Source organism: Ammodytes marinus (assembly GCF_949987685.1).
Source record: "Ammodytes marinus genome assembly, chromosome: 14".
Taxonomy (NCBI): Eukaryota; Metazoa; Chordata; class Actinopteri; order Uranoscopiformes; family Ammodytidae; genus Ammodytes; species Ammodytes marinus.
This window is the reverse complement of record NC_137218.1, coordinates 9216383-9225356: the sequence shown is the minus strand read 5'-3', so window position 1 is coordinate 9225356 and position 8974 is coordinate 9216383. Positions and strand designations below refer to the sequence as shown.

The window sequence follows — 8974 nt, the reverse complement described above, 5'->3', positions numbered from 1 at the left end:
AGAAGTTTTTCGATCCAATATCAAAAAGGCCCCAATACATGGCTGCACGTGCTGCCATCGATCTTTGTTTCCAAATCAAGTGAAATGTTGCAATAGATCAAAGTACAATACAAATCCACTTGTTGCTCAAACCTGCCTGACAGGGAAGTTTGTTCATGTCTGTACTGATGAGTGTCAAAATGCTCAAAAATGCACAGTACCAGCTGAAAGAAAAAAAGAGTGGATCTGTCACACTTGCCATGAGCACCTTAAAACTGGAAGTATGCCACCACTTGCCATAGCTAACAATCTAGAGCTAGCAGATATTCCCCCTGAACTTTGTGATTTGAACATTTTGGAGAGGCATCTCATTTCCAAATGCATAGCATTTGCCAAAATTATCCCACTTCCCAAGGGTGGCCAACGCCAGATTTGTGGAAATCTGGTCTGCGTCCCATCAGAAGTTCAAGAAACGGTAAATGCCTTACCGAGACTAAGAAGTGAATCTCAGGTGATGAGAGTAAAGCTTAAGAGGAAATTGTGCTATACCGGCCATCAGTTGTTTCAAACGGTAACATGGACTAAACTAGTGAGGGCTTTGCTTAAACTAAAAGAGGTCCATCCGCAGTACACTGACATAACAATCCGAGATGAGGAAGAGCTTTGTGACCCATTAATTGATGAGGAAGCTAATGACTCGGATGAGGAAAACATGGATGATACGGACTATAATGTTGAAGATATGATGGAAATTGACAGCTTTGAGAACGATGCACTCTTTGAGGCAGAAATGGATTCTGAGAACGATGAACAGGATACAAATAGTCAGTTGTCTGATGGTCAGCAACCACAGCAGCAGTCTGAAAATATTGAACAGGAGAGTGATGAACCTAATGGCGCCGTTGCTCTCGAGTCATGTCTACAACCAACTGATTTGACAGATGAAATATTAAGTTTTAGTGAGGGAATCTACTCGGTTGCACCCGCTGAGGGAAACAAACCAGTAAGCTTTTTCAAAACTCCTAACCTAGAGGCAATGGCTTTTCCCGTTCAGTTTCCCACTGGTAAAAACACTCTAGACGAAAACCGTCGCAAAACAATAACACCCTGCAGTTATTTCAAAACTAGACTTTGCTGTGCAGACGACCGTTTTGCTAGGGATACAAACTATCTCTTTTTCGCTCAGTTTGTAAGCGAAATACATCAGGCCACTTCCAGCATGTCAATACAGCTGCGTAAAGCAAAACCTTTTACACGAGATGGTCGCAAAATAACCAATGCAATGTTGCAGAACAAGCATGAGGTTGAAAAACTTGTGCGTAACAAAGATGCAATCCGATTCATGACACCACTCAGAGGCTCCCCCGCGTTTTGGGAGAAGACGACCAAAGATTTATTCTCGATGATTCGTCAGATGGGGACGCCAACATTCTTTCTTACATTTTCTGCTGCTGAAATGCGCTGGAAAGAGGTTATTACAGCCATTAAAGCTCAACAAGGCGAACAAGTGAATTTTGATGCACTCGATTGGCAGGCGAAAGCGTCCATCTTAAGATCAAACCCGGTGACCTCTATGCGACTTTTTGACAAACGTGTTGAGGCTCTGTTCAGAGATTTGATACTGTCACCCGCTCAACCCATCGGTAAAGTGGTGGACTGGTTTTTGAGATTGGAATTTCAGCACCGTGGAAGCCCACACATACACTGTCTCGTATGGGTAGAAGGAGCTCCTGTGTTTGAGGAAGACTCGGATCAGACGGTTTGTGACTTCGTTTCCAAGTACATCACAGCTCAGTTGCCTGATCCAAACGTACAACCTGAACTGCACAAAAAAGTTACAGAAGTTCAGATGCACAGCAAAACACATTCAAAGACATGTGTTAAATATTCCAATGCCAACTGCCGTTTTGGATTTCCTAAAATCCCAGCCCCAGAAACCATGATAATACGATCTAAAGTATTGGAAGAGGAAGATGAGAGAGAGTTGGTGGCAATAAGAAAGCTCAACGCACTAAAGCGGTTAAACGATGTAGCTGAGAGCGCATCTCTGACTTTAGAACAGATGTTGGCGTCATGTGACCTCACGGTTGAGGAATACATAGAATGCCTGTGTATTAAAGCCAAAGCAAGTGAGGTGGTTCTAAAGCGTGATCCAAAAGACTCGTGGGTAAATGGATACAATCCTGCCCTCCTTGAAGCCTGGGATGCTAATTTAGATATACAGTTCATTCTCAACCCTTACTCGTGTATCATGTACATCTGCAGCTACATCAGCAAAGCTGAACACGGTTTAAGTGAATACCTCAAATCAATGATTCAAAATTCAAGTCATGAAAATGTAAATGAGAGCGATGAGATGAAACTGGTAATGCAGGCATACTCTAAGAAAAGAGAGGTCAGTGCTCAAGAGTGTGTGGCCCGTGCATGTGGTCTACGCATGAAACAGTGTTCACGCCAGGTCATATTTGTACAGACTGATGACAACGCGCTAAAAATGAGTTACCCCATGTCCTTCCTAGAGAACAGAACGCCAGACTCTGTTAATTTGTGGATGAACGGATTACCTGACAAGTACCAATGCAGACCAGAAACTCCAGACTTTGAGGCAATGTGCTTGGCCGATTTTGCTTCCACTTGTAGAATTGTCTATGGCAAACAGGCAAAAGGTCCCAACGTAGTGCCCCTACTGAATGAGATGGGATTTGTTCAGAGAAGAACAAACGGTAAACCCGCTGTTATTAAATATCGTTGTTTCTCACAGGAGAAGAATCCTGAGGAATTTCACGGCACATTACTAAAGCTTTACGTCCCGTATCGCGCACAGACGGAGCTAAAATCCATACACTACCCCACCAACCAGTCCTTCCACGAACGTGCTGGCATTTGGATACGAGGTACAGAGCGCCCTGAGATGGTGTCTTGTGTCGTGAAACGAAACCGAGAAAAATATGAAAAACACAGGGAAGACATTGATAGTGCCATCGCAGAGTTTGAACAGAATGGTGTTATAATAAACGAATGGTGTAATCTGGCTCCCGAATGTGAACTACAAAGGTTAGAATGCATTGAGGAACTTGAAGCAAGACCAGCTGATGAGGATAACGTGCAAGAGAACGTGCCAGACTATAATCTGAGGACAGAAAACAGACCAGAAGTTGCCATCATGAGAGAAGCCCCTGAGATAGATCCCGCAATGTTGCGGCAAATGTATCAAAATTTAAACCAAAAGCAAGCGTCCGTTTTCTACGCCATCAGAGACTGGAGCATAAAACGCGTCTGTGGTTTAAATGTGGAACCGTTCTTCTATTTCATTAACGGTGGTGCTGGAACAGGCAAGTCTCATCTTATCAAATGCATCCACGCAGAAGCATCCAAAATATTGTCTAGGCTTCCTCGTAATGCAGAGGAATCGGACATGTCAAAACCTACCGTCCTGTTAACCGCGTTTACTGGCACCGCCGCTTTCAACATTTCAGGCACAACATTGCATTGTCTCCTAAAGCTGCCGAGAAGTTTAAAGCCTCCGTTCAATGGTCTTGGTAATAAACTAGATGAAGTCAGGGCAGAGCTTTCAAATGCAGAGATACTCATAATTGATGAAATCAGTATGGTTTCAAAGTCTCTCTTTGCCTATGTCGATGCCAGATTGAAACAAATCAAAGGAAATCACAGACCTTTCGGTGGGATGTGTGTCCTCGCCGTGGGTGATTTCAATCAGCTCCCTCCTGTTCGACAGTCTAAACCGTTGTGCGTCTATGATCCAACTCAGATCGACCTCTGGCGCGACCAATTTCAGATTATCACGTTGACTGAGATTATGCGTCAGAAAGACGACGTCCCATTTGCTGAGATGCTGAACCGCATCCGCGTTAAAGAGAAGGAAGAGGCATTATCCAACCAAGACAAAGCTTTGCTTTCACAGGCTGTCGCTGATCCGGCACACTGTCCAAAAGACATACTCCACGTCTTCGCTACAAATAAACAGGTTGATGCACATAATTCGACATCACTAGAGTTGTTTCACTCGGACATCATAAAGATAGATGCAGACGACTATCGAAAAGATCCCAGAACTGGTAGAATGGCGAGAGAAGCTACACCTTTTAAAGGGGACAATAAAGAGTTACCTGACTCAATTAAAGTTGCTGTAGGCGCTCGTGTCATGCTTACAAGAAATATCAACGTGCAGTCTGGTCTCTGCAATGGAACATTTGCATGTATTGCGAAAATAGTGACCAGTGATGGCGGTAGTGCTTCACACGTCAACAAACTTGGACTAGAACTAGATGTGGCAAGAAATCCCAGCAATATCAGTGCAGCTGATAATATTGTGTACATTGATAGAGATGAAGAAAAACTGAAGCAAAAGGGAGTGGTCCGCAGGCAGTTTCCTTTAAAACTTGCGTTTGCTTGTACAATACACAAGGTTCAAGGCATGACAAGGTCCTCCGCCGCAGTCTCACTAAAAAGCATCTTTGAGCCAGGCATGGCCTATGTTGCTCTCAGCAGAGTTACTTCCCTCAGTGGACTTCATATTCTAGATTTTGATGAGACAAAAATATATGCTAATCCACAAGTCAAAATAGGTCTTGCAGCCATGGCAGAAGCTTCATTTGAACATTTAATGCCTCTACTGAATGTCACAGCGACATTAAACAGGCCAGATATTCTCACCGTCATCCACCACAACACAGAAGGACTTCCGTCTCACATCGCTGATATCAAGAGTCACCATGAACTTCACCTTGCTGATGTCCTGTGTCTAACAGAAACTCACTTACAAGGATCATTTGTCGCTCAAAGTCTCCATTTACAAGGGTACAAGATGTTCAATCGCAACCGAAATGTCTCGTACACAAACTTTCCTGACATGGTTCGCAAAAATGGTGGCGGAGTCGCTATCTATGTAAAAGACCATATACAAGTCCGTGAAAAGCAGTACGTACACAATGCTACTGACATTGAGTTTACAGTTGTCAAGCTTGAAGCCCCATTCAATGCGCTGATCGCTGCTGTTTACAAGCCTCCAAGCTACAGCATACACTCATTCCTTTCCAACTTGCAAAGCCTCTTGGATTCGCTAGAAATTATGGATCATCATCCAATCATAGTCTGCGGAGATTTTAATGAAAATCTGTTGTCCGGAGCAAGCAAGCCGATCCTTGAACTGTTTCAGTCAAAAGGTTACGAGCAACTTATCACAGCCGCTACCACCGACAAAAATACACTCTTGGACCACATTTACATCTCTCGACCACAGTGCTGTCTGCATTCTGGCTTGCTCCAAACTTACTACAGTTACCACAATCCTGTGTACTGTACGATTACCTCAGAAATATTGGAAATGTAAATTGAGAGTATATAACCTGGGTAACCATTGCTAAGTTTAACAAAACTAAGTATTGTGTAATGCATTGATGATTGTAAATCGACTTATTACTTAACATAACATATTACTTGAACAAAACTTAATCCAGAAAAATACTAAATAAAAAAAAAACTAATACATTTGTGGGTGGGATTGTCCTTGTCAGCCAAGCTGTAAAATCTGCTTCGGCTGTTCCAGCCTTTTACAGGCTGGGAGGGAGGGTGGGATGGAGGGACAATCTCACTCAAGATAAATATCAACATGCTTCATTCTAGAAACTTCATTCAAACTTTAAGATCTTCAACAACTTCACCACGTCTGCTTTTATTCAACATTTTCAAAATAAATCCTAACTTCAAAATTCGTCAACATTTCATTAAAAATGATGCAACATTTAAAATCGCTTCTTCTCACTCATACTTCTTCCCCTAAACTTCATTCAACCAATATCCAACCAGCGTCATTTGCAACCGATGACTAAATATTCAATTATATTGTGGGTGGCAAAGCTTAAATAATCCAACTACTACGTATTGAAAAATGGTCGACCCTTTTAAATTGTGAATAAACAATTCTCCCAATATATATATATATATATACATATATATTTATACATATAAAATATAATGGCAGTCCTGAGAAGTGGACAGGAAACTACAAGTAAGTGCTGGTAACTAAGGCATAACTTTGATCATTATCAGTAATTGCGGGAAGTTGTAATGATTCATTATTGCTCCTGCTGCACTCTACATTACTGCTATTTAATACATTTCTTTTTTGTCTGTATATTTGTCTACATAAGTGCCCCACAGTTGTCACTCGGGAGGCCCCTCAGCTCAGAAGTTACACCAGAGTTCTATAAACACCAACATTGGGCTTCACAGCAGACCTGACAGACATCTACTCAAGGCAGAGAGACCAACCACAGATGTCTGCAAAGCCCTTCATAGTTCTCTGGAACAGTGCCATGTATGTGACTACATATTTTTTTATATTAGTGTTGTATTAAAATCCTCTGCATGTCTATGCTGATTTGGTTGTTGTCACTGTCCGCAGTATTCATTGTAAGTAACATAGAATGCACATTTGGGTTTGGTTTCAGGCTGAGAGGCGGTTGTGATGGATCTGCATCGAGGAAACATGGTGAGACTGGGGCAACAGGAAAATCTAGTGGCAATCAACCCGAGTGGTCATCTTGACCTGGAACAAAGCATTTTGTAAGTAAACTTTCTTTATCTAATGTACCTGTACCTCAAACCATCAGTGACACTCACAATGTGAAAAACATGAAATGATCAATTGCTTCTGATTTTTTCTCACTTGATCTGTGCCAGGCTGAGTCGTCAGCACCATGGAGAGGTCAACTCAAGGCAGTAAAAGACACTTCAACTCTCTGCTTCAAAAACGTAAGTAGATTATATTTAATGCTTTTTTACGCAAACATTTGAACTTGTGTGTTCTACAAGTGATTTAATTAATGTTTTATTATAACATTTACCCCTCATCTTTACAGCAAACTACTCTGAGAGTCTTCTGCAGCAGTATCCTGGAGTCCTCAACTCAACAAAAAAAAGATGCTTCCTGTTAGCTGTCCATCCAGATGGCCACATGACCAACCATCCCATAGGAGAGAATCATATGGACTGAGGAAAAGCAGATAAGGGGCAGGCAGTGCGGCTCCACAACTCTTTACTGAGCATGTAAGAAGATACTTATAAGATTTGACCTTGCTTCTTATGTAAGTGATTAAATGCATATTTGGTTATTTGGTCTTATTGTAAAACATTTTTCTGTTGTTGATCTTCTCTACAGCAATTTCCTTTGGGAGTCCATCTGCTCAACAGAAACAGTCGCTGCCCTTCATCATCTGGCCACTGGAAGAATGACTTGAAGAAGAGACAGTTTCCTTTCCGCTAACCACCGTACAAAGATACACATTGTGTCATCCACATTAGCTACACTGTGCACAAGACTTTCAGACAATCACAGATTCAAACATTAACTAGTCTGTCACACGCAGTCGTCCTGGTAGGGGATCTCTCAAAGACTTGGCCTACCTAAAGGTTTCTTCAATTTTTTTTTTTTCCCTGATAAAGGTTTTTAAGAAGTTTTTCCTGACATGCTTTGAGGGTGTAAGGCTGTAAATATTATATCGGCAGACTTTTATATTTTCCTTTTTCTATGGGGTTAACATTTTTCATGTAACAATAACATTTTAATAAATGGTGAATTAACAGAAATATTCCAACAGACTTTATCTGATTTACTTTGAAGGTGGGCATTATTCAATGTCTCAATGCATTTGTATATGTTTGCATATATGCATAGAGGGTAGCCTACAATGTAACATATATTGGAACGAACATTTTTTACACCTGTTGATTTGATTACACCACTCTATCTTAAGAGGTCAATAAGATTATCATCAATATCCTTTCTGAAATGTTCTGTGTACAGGTTTATCATAAAATAACTGGGACATGAAGGTAAAGTGATAGCAAAAAAGGTCTGAAAAAATACAAGGTTCTTTTAGTTATCAAATTTAAATATTGCGGTTTAAAATAATGATGTAGTGAAATTTTATTTTATGGTGAGAAATAAACACTGAACAAACTAGTGTCTCACTATGTTTCTTCCCGTTTCCGTCTGACGAGGGCAAGTCTTTCAGACTCACGGTTTGCGAGATAGAAGTAGCAGTTTGGAATATATAGCACCATAGGAATATATAGGTTTCTTTATAAATTAGACCTGGTCTCTGTTTTTAGCACAGGATTGGTGGTATAGTGGTTAAAGCCTTGGTCTTGTAATCAGAAAATCACAGGATTGAATCCAGCTTGTGGAATAACATTTTCTACTTATATCATTGTGTGAAGTGGAACATGTCTCATGCTAAGTGTAGATGACACATGAGGTAGAGCTGTTTACCCCGAACAATTTTATTTATTGTTTACCCTGAACTAAAAGTTGGCGGTTCAAGCCCCGGTTACAGCTACATTTTAGACTTACACGGATTTTCTTTTAACTTTGCACAGATGTTTATTATGACTCAATTATGACCTCAGAGTAGTTTAGAGGTCAAATTTCAAGGTCATAATTCATTCATTTTTCATTCATTTTTCATACATTGTATCATTCAATCATTCTGTTGATTCAGATATATTCATCCTTCGTTCTTCATCAACATTCAGCAGTGAAGGGTCAAATTCAGCATCAGCTTCAGCATCAGCGTCAGCATTCACACCGCAATTTCTTCAAGGAATTGCAATTCTAGTTCTTATTATTATTATTCCGTACGTTTTTTGGCGTTCAATAACTTCAACATACTTCAACCTTCATACATGTTCAACATATCAACATTTTCAGCTCTTCAAGGGCTTTCTTGGACCATTTCAACATTTTCAAAAAAATTCATAATTTCATATTTATTCAACGTTTTATGAAAAATATTCAGATCCCAGCCACTCATTCATACTTATTCCCACAAACTTCATATACACCTTCAATTGTTCAGCTATTTCAGGACATTAATCTGTATGATTCAGAATTTTTTGCTACACTGCAAAATTTCAAATAAATTCAACTTTTATGAATTTTAATATTTCATGCAGAATTATGATCGTTCCTACT

At 40.4% G+C, this 8974-nt stretch overlaps 1 long non-coding RNA gene across 1 annotated transcript; it reads left to right on the top strand.

The window, feature by feature from the left end:
* Positions 1 to 4138: 4138 nt before the first annotated feature.
* Positions 4139 to 7896, top strand: LOC307260782. The gene is made up of 5 exons (XR_013845201.1): positions 4139 to 6316; positions 6450 to 6564; positions 6682 to 6753; positions 6861 to 7047; positions 7160 to 7896. It is a non-coding gene; the product is annotated as an uncharacterized lncRNA (long non-coding RNA).
* The last annotated feature ends 1078 nt before the right edge of the window (positions 7897 to 8974 follow it).